Source organism: Saimiri boliviensis, chromosome 14, assembly GCF_048565385.1.
Source record: "Saimiri boliviensis isolate mSaiBol1 chromosome 14, mSaiBol1.pri, whole genome shotgun sequence".
Lineage (NCBI taxonomy): Eukaryota > Metazoa > Chordata > Mammalia > Primates > Cebidae > Saimiri > Saimiri boliviensis.
The window spans coordinates 54695922-54718185 of NC_133462.1; positions in this window are offsets into that span (position 1 = coordinate 54695922).

The following is a 22264-nucleotide window of genomic DNA, read 5'->3' on the forward strand; positions in this document are numbered from 1 at the left end:
TGTAATCATCTTTGATGACAGTTTGAATTTCTGTGGAATGTGTGGTGATATCCCCCTTATTTTTTATTGTATCTATTTGATTATTCTCTCTTTTCTTTTTTTTTTTTTTTTTTTTTGCTTTGGAATTTCTGTTTTACTTTTTTAAATTGCATTTTAGGTTTTGGGGTATACATGAAGGACATGCAAGATTGTTGCATAGGTACACATATGGCAGTGTGGTTTGCTGCCTTCCTTCCCCTCACCTGTATCTGTCATTTCTCCCCATGCCATCTTCTCCCACCTCCCCACCCCCTCGTCCCTCCCCCATTACCCCCCAACAGGCCCCAGTGTGTAGTGCTCCCCTCCCTGTGTCCATGTGTTCTCATTGTTCAACACCCACCTATGAGTGAAAACATGCGGTGTTTGATTTTCTGCTCTTGTGTCAATTTGCTGAGAATGATGGTTTCCAGGTTCATCCATGTCCCTACAAAGGACACGAACTCATAATTTTGATGGCTGCATAATATTCCATGGTGTATATGTACCACATTTTGCCTATCCAGTCTATCATTGATGGGCATTTGGGTTGGTTCCAGGTTTTTGCTATTGTAAACAGTGCTGCAATGAACATTTGTGTGCATGTGTCCTTATAGTAGAATGATTTATAATCCTTTGGATATATACCCAGTAATGGGATTGCTGTGTCAAATGGGATTTCTATTTTTGGGTCATTGAGGAATCCCCATACTGTCTTCCACAATGGTTGAACTAGTTTACACTCCCACCAACAGTGTAAAAGTGTGGCTATTTCTCCACATCCTCTCCAGCATCTGGTGTCTCCAGATTTTTTCATGACCGCCATTCTAACTGGTGTGAGATGGTATCTCAATGTGGTTTTGATTTGCATTTCTCTAATGACCAGTGATGATGAGCATTTTTTCATATGTTTGTTGGCCTCCTGTATGTCTTCTTTTGTAAAGTGTCTGTTCATACCCTTTGCCCATTTTTGAATGGGCTTGTTTGTTTTTTTCTTGTAGATCTGTTTTAGTTCTTTGTAAATTCTGGATATCAGCCCGTTGTCAGATGGGTAGACTGCAAAATTTTTTTTCCATTCTGTTGGTTGCCGATTCACTCTACTGACTGTTTCTTTTGCCATGCAGAAGCTGTGGAGCTTGATTAGGTCCCATTTGTCTATTTTGGCTTTTGTTGCCATTGCTTTAGGCGTTTTGGTCATGAAGTCCTTGCCTACGCCTATGTCCTGAATAGTTTTGCCTAGATTTTCTTCCAGGGTTTTTATGATGTTAGGTCTGATGTTTAAGTCTTTAATCCATCTGGATTTAATTTTGTTGTAAAGTGTCAGGAAGGGGTCCTGTTTCTGCTTTCTGCACATGACTAGCCAGTTTTCCCAACAACATTTATTACACAGGGAGTCTTTTCCCCATTGCTTGTTTTTTCAGGTTTGTCAAAGATCAGATGGTTGTAGATACATTGTATTTCCTCTGAGGCCTCTGCTCTGTTCCATTGGTCTATATCTCTGTTTTGGTACCAGTACCATGTTGTTTTGATTACTGTAGCCTTGTAGTATAGTTTGAAGTCCGGTAGTGTGATGCCTCCTGCTTTGTTCTTTTTGCTTAGAATTGAATTGTCTATGCGGGCTCTCTTTTGGTTCCATATGAAGTTTAAGGTGTTTTTTTCCAGTTCTGTGAAGAAGGTCATTGGTAGCTTGATGGGAATAGCATTGAATTTTTAAGTTACTTTGGACAGTATGGCCATTTTCACGATGTTGATTCTTCCTAACCATGAACATGGACTGTTTCTCCATCTGTTTGTGTCCTCTCTTATTTCATTGAGCAGTGGCTTGTAGTTCTCCTTGAAGAGGTCCTGTACATTCCTTGTTAGTTGTATTCCTAGGTATTTTATTCTCTTTGCAGCAATTGTGAATGGCAGTTTTTTCTTGATTTGTCTCTCTTTAATTCTGTTACTGGTGTATAGGAATACTTGTGATTTTTGCACGTTGATTTTGTATCCTGAGACTTTGCTGAAGTTGCCTATCAGTTTCAGGAGATTTTGCGCTGAGATGATGGGGTCTTCTAGATATACAATCATGTCATCTGCAAATAGAGACAATTTGATTTCCTCCTTTCCTACTTGAATACCCTTTATTTCTTTTTCTTGCCTGATTGCCTTGTCTAGAACTTCCAGTACTATATTGAATAGGAGTGGTGAGAGAGGGCATCCTTGTCTAGTGCCAGATTTCAAAGGGAATGCTTCCAGTTTTTGCCCATTCAGTATGATATTGGCTGTTGGTTTGTTGTAAATAGCTTTTATTATTTTGACATACGTTCTGTCAATACCTAGTTTATTGAGGGTTTTTAGCATAAAGGGCTATTGAATTTTGTCAAAGGCCTTCTCTGCATCAATTGAGATAATCATGTGGTTTTTGTCTTTGGTTCTGTTTATGTGGTGAATTACGTTTATGGACTTGTGTATGTTGAATCAGCCTCGCATCCCTGGGATGAATCCTACTTGATCATGGTGGATAAGCTTTTTGATATGCTGTTGCAATTGGCTTGCCAGTATTTTATTGAAGATTTTTGCATCTATGTTCATCATGGATATTGGCCTGAAGTTTTCTTTTCTTGCTGAGTCTCTGCCAGGTTTGGTATCAGGATGATGTTTGTCTCATAAAATGATTTGGGAAGGATTCCCTCTTTTTGGATTGTCTGGAATAGTTTCAGAAGGAATGGTACCAGCTCCTCTTTGTATGTCTGGTAGAATTCGACTGTGAGCCCATCTGGACCTGGGCTCTTTTTGGGTGGTAGGCTCTTAATTGCTGCCTCGACTTCAGACCTTGTTATTGGTCTATTGAGAGTTTCTACTTCTTCCGGGTTTAGGCTTGGGAGAATGCAGGTGTCCAGGAATTTATCCATTTCTTCCAGGTTTACTAGTTTATGTGCATAGAGTTGTTTGTAATAATCTCTGATGATGGTTTGGATTTCTGTGGAATCTGTGGTGATATCCCCTTTATCATTTTTTATTGCATCAATTTGGTTATTCTCTCTTTTCTTTTTTATTAATATGGCTAGTGGTCTATTTTGTTCATCTTTTCAATAAACCAGCTCCTGGATTTATTGATTTTTTGAAGAGTTTTTTGTGTATTTCCTTCAGTTCTCCTCTGATCTTAGTTATTTCCTGTCTTCTGCTAGGTTTTGAGTTTTTTTGATCTTGCTCCTCTAGCTCTTTCAATTTTGATGATAGGGTGTCAATTTTAGATCTCTCCTTTCTTCTCATGTGTGCACTCATTGCTATATATTTTCCTCTAGACACTGCTTTAAATGTGTCCCAAAGATTCTGGTATATTGTGTCTTCATTCTCATTGGTTTCAAAGAACATCTTTATTTCTGCCTTCATTTCATTGTTTATCCAGTCAACATTCAAGAGCAAGTTGTTCAGTTTCCATGAAGCTGTGCGGTTCTGAGTTAGTTTCTGCATTCTGAGTTCTAACTCGATTGCACTGTGGTCTGAGAGACTGTTTGTTATGACTTCCATTCTTTTGCATTTGCTGAGGAGTGATTTATTGCCAATTATGTGGTCAATTTTAGAGTAGGTGTGATGTGGTGCTGAGAAGAATGTATATTCTGTGGATTTGGGGTGAAGAGTTCTGTAAATGTCTATTAGGTTTCCTTGTTCCAGGTCTGAGTTCAGATCCTGGATATCCTTGTTGATTTTCTGTCTGGTTGATCTGTCTAATACTGACAATGGGGTATTAAAGTCTCCCACTATTATTGTGCAAGAGTCTAAGTCTCTTTGTAAGTCATTAAGAACTTGCCTTATGTATCTGCGTGCTCCTGTATTGGGTGCGTATATATTTAGGATCATTAGCTCTTCTTGTTGCATTGATCCTTTTACCATTATGTAATGCCCTTCTTTGTCTCTTTTGATCTTTGTTGCTTTAAAGTCTATTTTATCAGAGACGAGAATTGCAACTCCTGCCATTTTTTGCTCTCCATTTGCTTGGTAGATCTTCCTCCATCCCTTTATTTTGAGCCTTTGTGTATCCTTGCATGTAAGATGGGTTTCCTGGATACAGCACACTGATGGGTTTTGGCTTTTTATCCAATTTGCCAGTCTGTGTCTTTTGATTGGGGCATTTAGTCCATTGACATTTAGGGATAGTATTGTTAAGTGTGAATTTGATACTGTCATTTTGATGCTACCTGGCTGTTTTGTTGGTTAGTTGATGCAGATTCTTGATTGTGTTGATGCTCTTTTACCATTTGGTATGTTTTTGGAGTGGCTGGTACTGATTGTCCCTTTATATGTGTAGAGCCTTTTTCAGGAGTTCTTGTAGAGCACGTTTGGTGGTGATGAAATCTCTGAGTACTTGCTTGTTCACAAATGATTTTATTTTTCCTTCACTTATGAAGCTTAGTTTGGCTGGATAGGAGATTCTGGGTTGAAAGTTCTTTTCTTTAAGGAGGTTGAATATTGGCCCCCAATCTCTTCTGGTGTAGGGTTTCTGCTGAGAGATCTGCTGTGAGTCTAATGGGCTTCCCTTTGTGGGTAACCCGACCTTTCTCTCTGGCTGCCCTTAGCATTTTCTCTTTCATTTCAACCCTGGTGAATATGACGATTATGTGCCTTGGAGTTGCTCTTCTTGAGGAATATCTTTGTGGAGTTCTCTGTATTTCCTGGATTTGAATATTGGCCTGCCTTGCTAGGTTGGGGAAGTTTTCCCAGATAATATTCTGAAGAGTATTTTCCAGCTTGGATTCATTCTCTTCATCACATTCAGGTACACTTATCAAACGTAGATTAGGTCTTTTCGCATAGTCCCAAATTTCTTGAAGATTTTGTTCATTCCTTTTTGTGCTTTTTTCTCTGTTCTTGCCTTCTCTTTTTATTTCATTGAGTTGATCTTCAACCTCTGATATCCTTTCTTCTGCTTGGTCAATTCGGCTGTTGAAACTTGTGCATGCTTCACGAAGTTCTCGTGTTGTGTTTTTAAGCTCCATCAATTCACTTATAATCCTCTCTATGTTGTCCATTCTCATTAGCATTTCGTCCAACCTTTTTTCAATGTTCCTAGTTTCTTTGCATTGGGTTAGAACATGTTCTTTTAGCTCACTGTAGTTTCTTCCTATCCACCTTCTGAAGTCTGATTCTGTCGTTTCATCACACTCCTTCTCCATCCGGTCTGGTTCCCTTGCTGGTGAGGAGTTGTGATCCCTTTTAGGAGGAGAGGTGTTCTGGTTTCGGGAATTTTCATCCTTTTTGAGCTGGTTTCTTCCCATTTTTGTGGGTTTATCCACCTGTTGTCTTTGTAGTTACTGTCTTTCAGATTGGGTCTTTGAGGGAGCTTCTAGTTCATGGATGCTGAAGTTACTTCTTTCTTTTTCTTTTTTTTTTTTTAAGCTTTCCTTCTAACAGTCTGGCCCCTCTGCTGTAGGACTGCTGAGGTCCTCTACAGACCCTGCTTGCCTGGGGATCACCTGCAGCAGCTGCAGAACAGTAAGGGTTGCTACCAGTTCCTCTTCCGCTATCTTTGTCCCTGAAGGATGCTCGCCAACTGTCAGTCCGTTCTCTCCTTTCTCAGGTGACTCTTTGGATCTGTGGGGGTCAGGAAGCTACTTGAGGAGACAGACTATCTTTTATTGGGGCTTAAGTCCTGAGCTGTGAGCTCCGTTGTTCATTCAGAGCTGCTGGGCAGGTATGTTTAGGTCTGCTGCAGCTGAACTCATATACAGCTTTTGGTTCCCAGGTGCTCTGTCCTGGGGAGTTGGGGCTTTATGAGTTTCCGTTGTGCTACTTCCCTTTATGTTTTCTGACCAGCTGGCAGCCCACCTAGCCACTGTCTGCCTACAGAGGCTTTGCTGAGCTGTTGTGGGCTCTGCCCAGCTGCCCTGTGCTCTTCCCTGCAGTCCTGTTTATATGAACATAGTTAGAACTGTCTTGGCAACGGTGGACCTGCCTCTGTTATGGCAGACTCTCTCTGTTGTGGCAGGTTGCCTCGGCAACAGCGGCTTGCCTCTGTAGTGGTGGAGAGTCTCAGTAATGATGGACGCCCCTCGCCCACCGAGCCAGACCGTCCCATGTTCAGCTGTGCTTGCTGTGAGACACTCAGCCCAGAGAGTTTTCAATTACTGTTTTTGTTTTCATTGTTGTTGGGGGTGGGGTTGGGACCAACTGAGCCTGATCACCTGGCTCCCTGACTCAGAGTCTTTTTTTTAAATTTTTTAAGTTGAATGACCCAGTATTCCAGTCTCTTGTTGAAAAGACGCCGGGATCTCCCATGCTGCGACTCACTGAGTCGGCTCAAACAGCGAAGCCAGCTCCTGGCGGTTTTTTTGCCTAGGAATCTCCTGGCCTGGCTCGCTATTTCAGATGAATGGGCAACTCTGCCATCTCAGGGCTCCCATCACCAGCTAAGAGGGCTCCCAGACCATTGGCTTTTGTACGGAGAACCGCTGCAACAGGGCGTGGTCAAAGCAGCCGCGAGGGCCAAATCAGCCCCACGGGGGCCAAAACAGTCGCACCGGCTGGAACTGCGATGCCGGCAACTCCTCTGCCTGGGTATCTCCTGGTCTGTGGGCAATTAAAATTCGTCTGGAAATGCGGCGTCCACTCACCCTCTGCACTTTCATTGGGAGCTGAAGTCCTGAGCTGTTCTTAGGCGGCCATCTTCCCAGCATCCATTGCTTTTCTTTTTTATTAGTCTGGCCGGTGGTCTGTCTATTTTGTTGATTTTTTCAAAAAATCAGCTCCTAGATTTATTGATTTTTTAAAGGGTTTTTTGTGTCTCTATCTCCTTCAGTTTTGCTCTGATCTTAGTTATTTCTTGTCTTCTGCTAGGTTTTGAGTTTTTTTGATTTTGCTCCTCTAGCTCTTTCAATTTTGACTATAAGGTGTCGATTTTAGATCTTTCCTTGCTTCTCATGTGGGCATTTATTGCTATAAATTTTCCTCTAGACACTGCTTTAAATGTGTCCCAGAGATTCTGGTACATTGTGTCTTTGTTATCATTGGATTCAAAGAACCTCTTTATTTCTGCCTTCATTTCATCATTTATGCAGTCAATATTCAAGAGCCAGTAGTTCAATTTCCATGAAGCTGTGCAGTTCTGAGTTAGTTTCTGAATTCTGATTTCTAACATGATTGCACTGTGGTCTGAGAGACTGTTTGTTATGATTTCCATTCTTTTGCATTTGCTGAGGAGTGACTGACTTCCAATTATGTGGTCAGTTTTAGAGTAGGTGTGACATGGTGGTGAGAAGAATGTATATTCTGTGGATTTGGGGTGGAGAGTTCTGTAAATGTCTATTAGATTTGCTTGGTCCATATTGAATTCAAGTCCAGGATATCCTTGTTAATTTTCTGTCTTGTTGATCTGTCTAATATTGACAATGGGGTGTTAAAGTCTCCCATTATTATTGTGTGGGAGTCTAAGTCTCTTTGTAAGTCATTAAGAACTTGCGTTATGTATCTGGGTGCCCCTGTATTGGGTGCATATATATTTAAGATTGTTAGCTCTGCTTGTTGCATTGATCCTTTATCATTATGTAATGTCCTTCTTTGTCTCTTTTGATCTTTGTTGGTTTGAAGTCTATTTTATCAGAGACGAGGATTGCAACTCCTGCTTTTTTTTTTTTTGCTCTCCATTTGCTTGGTAAATCTTCCTCCATCCCTTTATTTTGAGCCTTTGTGTATCTTTGCATGTGAGGTGGGTTTCCTGGATACAGCACACTGATGAGCTTTGGCTTTTTATCCAAAGTACCAGTCTGTGTCTTTTGATTGGGGCTTTTAGCCCATTTACATTTAGGGTTAATGTTGTTATGTGTGAATTTCATCCTGCCATTTTGATGCTAGCTGGCTGTTTTGCCCGTTAGTTGATGCAGTTTCTTCATTGTGTTGATACTCTTTACCATTTGGGATGTTTTTGGAGTGGCTGGTACTGGTTGTTTCTATGTTTAGCGCCTCTTTCAGGAGCTCTTTTAAAGCAGGCCTGTTGGTGATGAAATCTCTGAGTGCTTACTTGTTTATAAAGGATTTTATTTCTCCTTCGCTTATGAAGCTTTGTTTGGCTGGCTATGAAATTCTGGGTTGACAGTTCTTTTCTTTAAGGATGTTGAATATTAGCCCCTGCTCTCTTCTGGCTTGTAGGGTTTCTGCTGAGAGATCTGCTGTGAGTCTGCTTGGCTTCCCTTTGTGGGTAACCCGACCTTTCTCTCTGGCTGCCCCTAGCCTTTTTTTTCTTCATTTTGACCCTGGTGAATCTGATGATTATGTGCCTTGGGATTTGCCCTTCTTGAGGAATATCTTTGTGGTGTTCTCTGTATTTCCTGGACTTGAATATTGGCCTGCCTTGCTAGGTTGGGGAAGTTTTCCTGGATAATATCCTGATGAGTATTTTCCAGCGTGGATTCATTCTCTCTGTCACATTCAGGTACACCTATCTAATGTAGATTAGGTCTTTTCACATAGTCCCATATTTTTTGAAGACTTTGTTCATTCCTTGTTACCTTTTTTCCCCTAATTTTGCCTTCTCATTTTATTTCATTGAGTTGATCTTCGACCTCTGATATCCTTTCTTCTGCTTGGTCAATTTGACAGTTGAAACTTGTGCATGCTTCTTGAAGTTCTCATGTTGTGTTTTTCAGCTCCATCAATTCACTTATAAGTTGTTTATTCTCATTAACATTTCATCAAATGTTTTTTCAGTGTTCTTAGTTTCTTTGCATTGGGTTCGAACATGTTCTTTTAGCTCAGAGAAGTTTCTTATTATCCACCTTCTGAAGCCTGATTCTGTCAATTCATCACACTCATTCTCCATCCAGCCTTGTTCCCTCGCTGGTGAGGAGTTGTGATCCCTTGCAGGAGGAGAGGCATTCTGGTTTCAGGTGTTTTCATCCTTTTTGCACTGGTTTCTTCCCATCTTTGTGTATTTATCCACCTGTCATCTTTGTAGTTGCTGACTTTCAGATTGGGTCTCTGAATGGACATCCAGTTTATTGATGATGAAGTTATTTCTTTCTGTTTCTTAGTTTTCCTTCTAATATTCAGGCCCCTCTGCTGTAGGACTGCTGAGGTCCACTTCAGGCCCTGCTTGCCTGGGGATCACCTGCAGCAGCTGTAGAACAGTAAGGGTTGCTGCCAGCTTCTTCTTCTGTTATCTTTGTCCCAAAGGGATACCTGCCAGATGTCAGTCTGAGCTCTCATTTACGAGGTGCCTTGGATATACAGGGGTCAGGAAGCTGTTTGAGATGACAGTCTGTCCTTTGTAGGAGCTCATGTGCTTAGCTGTGAGCTCCATTGTTCATTCAGAGCTGCTGGGCAGGTTCATTTAAGTCTTCTGCAGCAGAACTCATACCGCCCCCCCCCTTTTTTCCCCAAGTACTCTATCCTGGGATTTAGGACTTTATTTATGAGTTTCTGTTGTGCTGCTGCCTTTTTTCAGGGCTGCCCTGCCCAGTCAGGAGGCAGCCTAGTCACTGTCTGCCTGCAGATGCTTTGCTGAGCAGCTGTGGGCTCCACCCAGCTACCATGTGAACTTCTTGGCATTCCTGTTTATACAGATGTAATTAGAACTGCCTTGGCAGTGGCAGCCCACCTCTGTAATGGGGGACTCTCTCTGCAATGGCAAACTACCTCTGTAGTGGTGGACTGCCTTGGTTATGGCGGACATCCCTCCCCCACAGAACTGTACCATCCCAGGTTCAGCTGTGCTTGCTGTGAAACTCTCAATCCAGAGCATTTCTGATTGCTGTTTTTTTTTTTTTTTGGTTTTTTTTTTTTTTTTTTTTTTTTTTGTGGGGGTGGGACCAGCTGAGCCTGTTCCCCTGGCTCCCTGCCTCAGAGCCCATTTTTTTTGTTGAACAGGCGACTCTGTCTTCAAGGTGTTCCTGTTGCCCATTGAAAAGGCTCCGGGATCTGTGAGATTTCCCATGTGGTGATCCACTGCGCTGGCCAAAACAGCCACACTGAGATTCATGGCACTTTTTTGCCTGTGAATCTCCAGGCCTGGCTCCCTGTTTCAGATCCCTTTTTTAATCAGCTGAATGGGTGACTCTCTATCCCACCAGCTAAAAGATGCCCAGACCTGTGTATTTTGTACAGAGAACCACTGACAAAACAGCTGCACTGACCAAAACAGCTGTGCCAGTCAAAACAGCTGCACTGGTGACCTGTGGGGCTCCTCTGCCTGGGAATCTCCTGGTCTGTGGGCAATAAAAATCTATCTGGAAATGCAGCATCCACTCACCCTCTGCACTTTTGCTGGGGGAGCTGAAATCCTGGGCTGCTCCTTATCAGCCACCTTGGATCTCGGGGCATAAAATTTTTAATGTAAAAATAATATATAACTAGCAGATAGAAAGAGAGGAAGGGAAAGTAGTGTTACATACACTGATACTGTTTGAGTTGATGTTCTAAGAAATGTCAGTATAAATTTCAGCTCACCCTAAAATTTCTGTTAAGTTTCATTTATGTGAAGTGACAATTATAATTGTAAAAAGACCTTAAAAAAAACCCAGAAACTGTTCAGAAATAATTATCTTTAGGACTGGAGCTAGGAATAGATGTGAGAGAAGAGAGATTTTTGTTTTTCATTTTAGATCCTTTTATATGATTCAAATTTTTAAAACTATTTTGAAATACCACAACTACTCAGCTCTCCATTGAAAATATTTTTTAAAGTTCAGTCTTCACTTGACTTGCATGTTAGTGGCATTCTTGACAATTTATATTCTGTACCAATATTTTGTTTTTATATGTAATATAGAGTGAGATCCTAGTTTCAATAACTATAAACAAATTTTTCACCTACATGAATGTCCAGTGAGACCATTAAAAGTTATCTATGACATAGGGCAGTTTTTATTGTGTCTAGTTCTATGCAGAAGACATCTAGCATCCCTGACAGTACCAATGACTTCTCCCTTTCATAACCAAGGATTCCCCAACTAATTTCCAAAATACCTCCTACAGGGTTTATGTCAAATACTTACAGAATCACTCTCTGGAAGAAAGAAAAGGCAACCAATGTTTCTTTTTCCCCAAGAATTAGGCTGAGAGCATGCCTGTCCCGTATCACCTCATCTTCTTCACAATTTTGCAAGGGAGCTATTATTTTCCGTACTTACAGTGTTAGAAGAATGAGATATGACAAACTTCATTCCTTCTGTCATTCATTTATTTATTCATTCAACAAATGTGTCAGGCATCATTCTAGAATCTCAAGATACAGTAATAAAAAGAGAAAAGAACTCTGAAGCCTCTTGGAGCCAATGTGCATGCACTTTGGGAACAATGAGAGTAAGCAATTTAATAATGAATAATAGAACTATTCATAATCTTTTTAAAAATAAGACAATGTAAAATATTTTTAAAACACTGTTGATTTTAGGCTGTAATTTATTTCCAAATTCACCTTTTCCTCTGTAATTTATATAAACATATCTGTGTGATATGTGTGTCTGTATATACATGAATATGGTTGAAACTGAGTTCTATGCACAGTCCTGCAAATCCCTGAGCACTTTTGAAATACAGGGAGAAAAATCCCTTATGCGTTAGTCACTAAGGCTAATGTAACGTGAGTCTCAGCTCTAGAAGAGTTCGCCTTGAGTCATACTAGCTGAGCCAATTAAGCCCCTGGTATTGCAGGCAGTGAGGGCACCAGGGCTCCCATCACGTCACCCTGAGGCTTCAGAGACGCCTCTCATGCCACTCTCAGCTCTGAATGCCGGGGACTGGAGGAAGATCCATGGTGATTAAAAGAGGCAAAGGGGAGGCAGGTATAACTGGGGCAGTGAGAGGACTTTCAACCAAAGTGCTAAAGAAATGCTTTTAATGCTTAATTTGCTTTTATTTTCAGAACTGTCCCTAGAATTATAAATCATATTCTTTTATTTTTAGTATAAAAGATTTTTTATACTATCTTCATGGTGCTCCAAGGTTAATGAACCTCCCAGTTTACCTTTTAATACATTTTATATATTAAGAATATGCCAGATGTTTCTTTAAGGTATGTTAATTAAAATTAATTCTTTAATAAAATTATAACAGTAAATTAGTTCCTGACACAAAATTGTACGTTGTTGTTAAAGTTTATTTACACAAACTACTTAAAATTCAGAACTAAAATTGTATTATGTTATACCTTTCAGTGAAAACCAGATGGTTTGATTAATTTTTATGGTGAAACTAACTCTAAAATTTAAATGACCCATCTACTCAAAATCACTCTTTGTTCCTTTTTAAATATCTTTTAAAATTTAATTGTACAATCACCTTGAACTTACTACTCTCTGAAAGCCTTGCATAGCCTATAGGCAAATCCAACAAAATTCTGATGGGTAGGGCAAGAGGAATCTTTCCTGCCAAAGGCTGGAGGGAAGGAACAGTGAGCCCATTAAACACCCCACTTTCCAGACAAATGTTATGGGTCTTGCTATTTGTAGTTCTTTTGTGTGAGCCTTTTAATTAGCTGCTTAGAGCCCACTATTAATGACAGTGAAGTCATAGTTTGAGCACTTATTGAACAAGAGAAGGGTGTAAGAAGAAAAGATCCATGACCACAGACTGCACCCAAATGCTATTCAGCCGTTCTGGAAGCCAATGTTGCTAGTTTTAAAGGGAACCAGATAAATTGCTCCAGGGCAATATGTAGTCATCATCAGAAAAGCAACTCAGAGTAGCAATCCTGCTGACTGAGTTCACAGCATTGCTACATTAGAAAGAAAATCTCCCTTTTTATAATTAGTATTATTTCCCACGTAACCTGTTATAGCCCTTTGTATAGAATATCCTTATGTCTAAATGGCAGTACATCACCATATGTTATTTTATGTTTAAAATTTGAACGTATCTGTCTGCATCCTATGCTCTTTGATCTTGGGACACACAGAAAAGTTTTAAAAAGTATTCATTGGCTTTGTTAATGTTTTTGCCCTTCAAAATTTTTGTTTAGGTCCTCTGCTGATCTTGACATTCAGCATGTACCTTCAATCAGAAGCACAAGTCATCTAATTGGTAGATAATATTTGATGAACGTATCTGTCATACTGAAACTAAGGCAAGGAACATGCACTATGTCTAAAAATGTATGTGTTCAGCTGGGTACTGTGACTCAGGCCTGTAATCCCAGCACTTTGGGAGGCCGAGGTGGGAGGACTACTTGAAGTCAGGAGTTCAGGACTAGCCTGGCCAACGTGGTGAAACTCCATTTCGACTAAAAATACAAAAATTATCTGATCATGGTGGTGCATGTCTGTAATCCCAGCCAGTCAAGAGGCTGAGGCACAAGAATAGCTTGAGCCCAAGGGACGGAGGCTGTGGTGAGCTGAGATTCATGCCACTGCATTCCGGCCTGGGTGACAGAGTGAGACTCTGTCTCAAAAAAATAAAAAAAAAATAAAGAAATTACGTGTGTGTGTGTGTGTGTGTGTGTGTGTGTGTGTGTCTGTGTGTGTTCAATCTAGATTTAACCCTGTATATAATTTTTTAGGTGATCAAATGGCAATTATACTCTATAAACCCTATAATTTTTAGGTGAACAAATAGCAATTATGGTTGATTATGGTTTTAATTCAGATTTTTCTATATTGATGTTAGCCTGGTTCCTATGAGAAGCAGTGATTAAGATGAGATTAACAATGCAAAAGTTTTATTAGGGAAAATGCCCATGTGAGAGAAAATGAGAGGAGTTAAAAGTTCTCACACTAAGATGCAAGTGTGTCCCTAGTTGAAGGAAAGGGGAGAAGACAGGAAGAGGAAAAGGTGAAGGGAAGGAAGCATCTTAGACTGCCGTGTCATCTACTGAAGGTCCATGAAAAACATTCAGGGGCGTGAGCCAAAGCAGGCCATCAGAGGAGCCCAGTGTCTTTCAGTAACCGGTCTGCCTTAACATCTCTGCCAAGCTCAGCCAGTAACTAGAGCAGCCTGTGGGAAGTGTGGCCTCAGTGCAAACATGTTAATGGATTTCTGAGGGCTGCAGCTGGGGTCAATTATAATCTTGCTCAGTTATAATCCCCATAGTTGGAGGTCAGCAAGGTGTATTTTCATGGCTGTCATAAATGCCTACCATTAAGGGGAAAAATGTTTTTTCACAGTTATGAAAGGCATGATTTTTCTTTTTTCTTTTTTTTTTATTTTTATTTTTTGAGACGGAGTTTCGCTCTTGTGACCAAATGGCAGACACAGATTATTTCAACCAGTTGTGGCTCCTGTGGCAGCTCAGGTAGCCCTAGAAGCATGTCTTGGTTTTCCTTGGGGACATGGCTGCCGCTATGTTGGAATCCATGTCTGCTGAAGCCTCAGCCTGTCCACACTCCTCATGGGTTATCTTCTTCTTCTTTTTTTTTTTTTTTTTTTTGAGACGGAGTTTCACTCTTGTTACCCAGGCTGGAGTGCAATGGCGCGATCTAGGCTCACCGCAACCTCCGCCTCCTGGATTCAGGCAATTCTCCTGCCTCAGCCTCCTGAGTAGCTGGGATTACAGGCACGAGCCACCATGCCCAGCTAATTTTTTGTATTTTTAGTAGAGACGGGGTTTCACCATGTTGACCAAGATGGTCTCCATCTCTTGACCTCGTGATCCACCCGCCTCAGCCTCCCAAAGTGCTGGGATTACAGGCTTGAGCCACCGCGCCCGGCCATGAAAGGCATGATTTTTCAATGTGACTTTTTCCTAAAGAGATAAAGTCTCACTTTGTTGCCCAGGCTGGCCTCAAACTCCTGGTTTCAAACCATCCTCCCACCTTGGCCTCCCAAAGTGCTGAGATTACAGACATAAACCACCATACCTCATTGATTTTTTTTTTTATTAGGAAAAAGCATATAGTTCCAGATTTTTGAAAAAAAATCTCATAAAGACTCTAATAAAGGCCATAGTTAATCCATTAGTGTTACTATTTTGAATCGATTATGATATTAAAAGCTATAATAACAATATATTTTACTTAAAATATTTTCATGTTGACTTTAAAGAAAATGTGCCTTGATTTAAAACAAAATGGTGATGATATACACATTTAAAATATTAAGTATTGAAAATTATTTTATAAAAACAGATAAGACAATAAATGTCCTTTATTATGGGGTTCCACAGGACATTGCATCTGACCAAGAAACGCTCTCTACAGCCAAAGAAAAGTGACAGTGGGCTCATGCTCATGGTATTTACTGGTCTTACCATGGTCTCCATTATCCTGAGGCAGCTGGCTTGATAGAAGAATAGATGGCCTTTTGAAGTCACAGTTACAACACCAACTAGATGAGAAGACTTTGCAGGGTTGGGGCAAGGTTCTCCAGAAGGCTGTGTATGCCCTGAGTCAGTGTCCAATAATACAGTACTGTTTCTTCCACAGCCAGGAATCAAGAGTCCAGGAATCCAGGATTTGAAATGGGAATGGCATCACTCACCATTACCCGTAGTGACCCACTAGCAAAATTTTTGGTTCCTGTTCCCTCATCTTTATGCTCTGTTGGTCTAGAGATGTTCCTTCCAGAGGGAGGAATGCTTCCACCAGAAGATACAATAATTCCATTGAACTGGAAATTAGACTGCCACCTGGCCACTTTGGGTTCCTCATGCCTCTGAGTCAATAGGCTAAGAAGGGAGTTACAGCTCTGGACTGGGTGACTGATCCAGACTACTAAGGGGAAATTGGGCTGTTCCTCTGCAATGGAGGTAAGAAAGAGTCTGTCTGGAATACAGGATATTCCTTGGGGGTATCCCTTAGTATTATCATGTCCTGTGATTAAGATCAATGGAAAGTTATAACAACCCAATCCAGGTAAGGCTCCAGGAATGAAGGGTTGGGTTACTATTCTAGGTAAAGTGGAAGCTAAGGTGCTAGGTAAGCTAAGGTGCTTAGCTAAGCTAAGGTAAAGGCAGCTAAGGTGCTTGCTAAAGGCAAATAAGATACTGATTGAGTAGAATAAAGTAGTTACAAGTACCAACTACAACCACGTGACCAGTTACAGATCTGAGGACTATAATTATAATTAGAATTTCTTCCTTATTTTGTTAGAAACATGTTTGAACATATGCATATATTATGCAAATATCTTCATTTTTATCCTCCTTTTCTTCCTTCATCATGTAACATAAAATCTATTGATTTTATATCAGCATTTAAATATTGTTGATTTTAGATCATAGTATTTAAGTTACAGGAGAGCAGGAGAAAAGTAAAACATTGCCCAAAGACTTCACCTTGCCTTCTGTGGAAAAGATTTGTACGTTTCTGGTTGTATGCAGGATAGTTGCATGTTAGGTGGAACATCACCTTGTTATTTTTATTTGGAGATTAGGTATGGTTTAAAGAGGTGCATAAGGGTGCCCAGCTAACAAGGGGTAGAACTGTGATCTTTAATTTTGTGTGTCAACTTGACTGCACTAAAAAATACCTAGAAAGCTGGTAAAGCATCATTTTTGGTTTTATCTGTGAGAATGTTTCCAGAAGAGACTAGCATTTAAGTCAGTGGACTGAGTGGGGAAGATCTGGCCTCAGTATAGACAGCCACCAATCCAATCAACTGGGGCCTCAAATAGAACAAAAATGGCAGTGAAAAAAGGCAAATTCTCTCTCTTTCTCCTGGAGCTGGGACATTCTTCTCCACTTGCCCTTGGACATAAGAACTCCAGGCTCTCAAGCCTTTACACTCCAGGACTTGCTCCAGCGGTCTCCCAGTATCTCAGGCCTTTGGCTTCAAACTGGGAATTACACCATCAGCTTCCCTGGTTCTGAGGCTTTTGAACATAAACCAAGAACACTACCAACATCCCTGGATCTCCAGTTTGCAGATGGTTCACTGTGGGACTTCTTAGCCTTCATAATCATGTAAACCAATTCCCTTAATAAATCTTCTCTCATCTATCTCTCATCTATCTATCTATCATTATTTATCTATCTCTATCTATCATCTATCTATCTGGACTTCTTAGCCTTCATAATCATGTAAACCAATTCCCTTAATAAATCTTCGCTCATCTATCTCTCATCTATCTATCTCTCATTATCTATCTCTATCTATCTATCATCTGTCTATCATCTATCTATCTATCTATCTATCTACCTATCTATCATCTATCTGTCTGTCTGTCTGTCTATCTATCGATCGATCTGTCTATCATCTATCTCCTCTTGGTTGTGTCTCTTTGGAGAAGCCTAATACAGAAATCAAAATAATATATTCATTTTTTTAAAAAATCTCTTATTTTAATCTCTTATTTTATAAAATCTAAAAATCTATAAAATCTAAAATTTTTATATTTTATTTTATAAAATATAAAAATCTCTTATTTTAATCTTCCTTATTTCCATTTGCTTTTCAGAAATTGTATGAATCTTGTTATATCTAAAAGTAAGATAAACTTACTTAATTTCATATAATTCTGTGACATCCCTAGAGAATAACCTTTAGAAAAAAAAGAAATAACCTGATTCAGACATCTTACCTGACACTTTAATAATGACTAACCTGTTTTCAGAGTTTCTTTTGAAAAGAATTTGGAGAATAATAACAAGAAGTTTCAAAAAGTCTTCTGTAGATAGCAAAAGAAATCTTGCCATACGTGCCTAACGCATTTAATAATGTACATCTGCTTATTTGTGTTTATCAATCCATTGTAGCCATCACTGTTTGAGTATTTTGCCTCCAAAAATGTTCTTGGGTTTTTCAAAATTATGAATATTAAGTGATTCATTGCCTTTTTTGTTTTTTAAATTGTAATTTAGATTCTGGGGTACATGTGCAGATCATGAAGGATTGTTGCATGGGTACTTATATGGTGAGATGGTTTGCTGCCTCAATCCCCCGTCATCTATATCTGGCATTTCTCCCCATGTTATCTCTCCCCAAACTTCCCCCTCTGCTGTCCTTCCCCTAGAACCCCTAACAGACCTCAGTGTGTGATGCTCTTCTTCCTGTGTCCATGTGTTCAATACTCGCCTATGAGTGACAACATGCAGTGTTTGATTTTCTGGTCTTGTCTCAGTTTGCTGAGAATAATGGTTTCCAGATTCATCTATGTCCCTACAAAGAACACGACCTCATCGTCTTTTATGGCTGCATAGTGTTCCATGGTGTATATGTGCCACATTTTCTTTGTCCAGTCTATCATTGATGGGCATTTGGGTTGGTTCCAAGTCTTTGCTATTGTAAACAGTGTTACAGTGAACATAAGTGTGCATGTGTCTTTATAATAGAATGATTTATAATCTTTTGGATATATGCCCGGTAATGGGATTGCTGGGTCAAATGGAATTTCTACTTCCAGATCCTTGAGGAATCACCACACTGTCTTCCACAATGGTTGAACTAATTTACACTCCCACCAACAGTATAAAAGTGTTCCTAATACTCCACATCCTCTCCAGCATCTGTTGTCTCCAGATTTTTTAATGATCACCATTCTAAATGGCATGAGATGGTATCTCAATGTGGTTTTGATTTGTATTTCTCTAATGACCAGTGATGATGAGCATTTTTTCATATGTTTGTTGGACTCATATATGTGCTCTTTTGAAAAGTGTCTGTTCATCTTTTGCCTACATTTGAATAGGTTTATCTTTTTCGTGTAAACCTGTTTAGTTCTTTGTAGATTCTGGATATTAGCCCTTTGTCAGATGGATAAATTCCAAAAACTTTGTCCCATTCTGTTGGTTGACAGTTCACTCTAATTATTGTTCCTTTTGCTGTACAGAAGCTCTGGAGTTTAATTAGATGCCATTTGTCTATTTTTGCTTTTGCTGCCAAAGCTTTTGGTGTTTTAGTCATGAAGTCCTTACCTATGCCTATGTTCTTCTCAGGTTTGTCAAAGATAAAATGGTTGTAGATATGTGGTGTTGCCTCTGAGGCCTCTGTTCTGTTCCATTGGTCTACATCTCCGTTTTGGTACCAGTACCATGCTGTTTTGATTACTGTAGCCTTATAGTATAGTTTGAGGTCAGGTAGCGTGATGCCTCCAGCTTTGTTCTTTTCGCTTAGAATTGTTTGGCTAAATGGGCTCTCTTTTGGTTCCATATGAAGTTTAAGGTGGTTTTTTCCAGTTCTGTGAACAGGGTCATTGGTAGCTTGATGGGGATAGTGTTGAATCTATAAATTACTTCGGGCAGTATGGCCATTTTACAATATTGAGTCTTCCTAACCATGAGCATGGAATGTTTCTCCATCTGTTTGTGTCCTCTCTTATTTCCTTGAGCAGAGGTTCATAGTTCTCCTTGAACAGGTCCCTTACATCCTTTGTTGATTGTATTCCTAGGTATTTATTCTCTTTGTAACAATTGTGAATGGGAGTTTACTCTTGATTTGGTTCTCTTTAAGTCTGTTACTGGTATATAGGAATGCTTGTGATTTCTGCACATTGATTTTGCATCCTGACACTTTGCTGAAGTTGCTTATCAGTTTCAGGAGATTTTGGGGTCTTCTAAATTTACAATTATGTCATCTGCAAATACAGACACTTCGACTTCCTCCTTTCCCAATTGAATACCCTTTATTTCTTTTTCTTGCCTGATTGCTTTGGCTAGAACTACCAATACTATATTGAATAGGAGTGGTGAGAGAGGGCATCCTTGTTTAGTGCCAGATTTCAAAGGGAATGCTTCCAGTTTTTGCCCATTCAGTACTATATTAGCTGTGGGTTTGTTGTAAATAGCTCTTATGATTTTGAGATACATTCCATCAATATCTAGGTTATTGAGAGGTTTTGACATAAAGGGCTGTTGAATTTTGTCAAAGGCCTTCTCTGTATGTATTGAGATAATCATGTAGTTTTTTCCTTTGGTTCTGTTTACGTGGTGGATTACATTTATAGACTGGCATGTGTTGAACCAGCCTTGCATCCCTGGGATGAAGCCTACTTGATTGTGATGGATAAGCTTTTTGATGTGCTGTTGCAATCAGTTTGCCAGTATTTTATTGAAGATTTTGCATCTATGTTCATCATGGATATGGGCCTGAGGTTTTCTTTTTTTGTTGTGTCTCTCATGGGTTTTGGTATCAGGATGATTTTTGTCTCATAAAATGATTTGGGAAGGATTCCCTCTTTTTGCATTGTTTGGAATAGTTTCAAAAGGAGTTTTACTAGCTCCTCTTTGGATGCCTGGTAAAATTTGCCTGTGCCCGTTTGGACCTGGTCTTTTTTTGGTTGGTAGGCTATTAATTGCTGTCTCAAGTTCAGCCCTTGTTATTGGCCTATTCAGGGTCTCGACTTCCTGGTTTAGGCTTGGGAGGGTGCAAGTGTCCAGGAATTTATCCATTTCTTCCAGGTTTCTGGTTTGTGTGCATAGAGTTGTTTGTAGTAATTGCTGATGGTAGTTTGTATGTCTGTGGAATGGGTGGTGAGATCCCCTTTATTGTTTTTTATTGCATCTATATGATTCTTCTCCCTTTTCTTTTTTAGTAATCTGGCTAGCAGTCTATCTATTTTGTTGATCTTTTCAAAAAACTAGCTCCTGGATTTATTGATTTTTTGAAGGGTTTTTTTTGTCTCTCTGTCCTTTAGTTCTGGTCTTATCTTAGTTATTTCTTGTCTTCTGCTAACTTTTTGATTTTCTTGATCTTGCTCCTCTAGCTCTTTCAATTTTGATGATAGGGTGTTGATTTTAGATCTTTCTTTGCTTCTCATATGGGCATTTAATGCTATAAATTTCCCTTTAGACACTGCTTTAAATGTGTCCCAAAGATTCTGGTATGTTTTGTCTTCTATCTCACTGGTTTTGAAGAACATCTTTATTTCTGCCTTCATTTCATTGTTTATCTAGTTGACATTCAGAAGCCAGTTGTTCAGTTTCCATGAAGTTGTGCGGTTCTCAATTAGTTTCTTAATCCTGAGTTCTAATTTGATTGCACTGTGGTCTGAGAGACTGTTTGTTATGATTTCCATTGTTTTGCATTTGCCGAGGAGTGATTTACTTCCAATTATGTTGTCCATTTTAGAGTAGGTGCAATGTGGTACTGAGAAGAATGTATATTCTGTGGATTTGGGTTGGAGAGTTCTGCACATGTCTGTTAGGTTTGCTTGGTCCAGATCTGAGTTCAAGTCCTGAATATCCTTGTTAATTTTCTGTCTTGTTGATCTGTCTAATATTGACAGTGGTGTGTTAAAAGTCTTCCATAATTATTGTGTGGGAGTCTATGTCTCTTTGTAGGTCATTAAGAACTTGCTTTATGTATCTGGGTGCTCCTGAATTGGATGTTTATATATTTAAGATCGCTAGCTCTTCTTGTTGCATTGATCATTTTACCATTATGTAATGCCCTTCTTTGTCTCTTTGGATCTTTGTTGGTTTAAAGTTGATTTTATCAGAGACTAGGATTGCAACTCCTGCTTTTCTTTGCTCTCCATTTGCTTGGTAAATTTTGCTCCATCCTTTATTTTGAGCCTATGTGTGTCCTTGCATGTGAGATGGGTTTCCAGAATACAGCACACCGATGGGTTTTGGCTTTTTATCCAATTTGCCAGTCTTTATCTTTTGACTGGGGCATTTAGCCCCTTTACATTTAAGGTTAATATTTTTATGTGTGAATTTGATCTTGCCATTTTGATGGTAGCTGGTTGTTTTGCCCATTAGTTGACACAGTTTCTTCACTGTGTCAATGGTCTTTACCATTTGATATGTTTTTCGAGTGGCTGGTAGTGGTTGTTCCTTTCCATGCTTAGTGCTTCTTTCAGGAGTTCTTGTAAGACAGGCCTGGTGGTGATGAAATCTCTAAGCCATTGCTTGTCCATAAAGGATTTTATTTCTCCTTTGCTTTTGAAGTTTAGTTTGGCCTGATATGAAATTCCAGGTTGAAAGTTCTTTTTCATAAGGGTGTTGAATTTGGCCCCCACTCCCTTCTGGCATGTAGGGTTTCTGCCAAGAGATCTACTGTGAGTCTGATGGATTTCCCTTTGTGGGTAACACGACCTTTCTCTCTGGTTATGCTTAGCATTTTTTCCTTCATTTCAACCCTGGTGAATCTAATGATTATGTGCCTTGGGGTTGCTGCTCCTGAGGAATATATTTGTGGTGTTCTCTGTATTTCTGGGACTTGAATGTTGGCCTGCCTTGTTAGGTTGGGGAAGTTCTCCTGAATAATATTCTGAAGAGTGTTTTCCAGCTTGGATCCATTATCTCTGTCACATTCAGGTAAACCTATCCAATGTAGATTAGGTCTTTTCACATAATCCCGTATTTCCTGGAGGCTTTGTTCATTTTTTTTTCCACTTTTTTTTCTCTAATCTTGCCTTCTCATTTTATTTCATTGAATTGATCTTCAATCTCTGATATCCTTT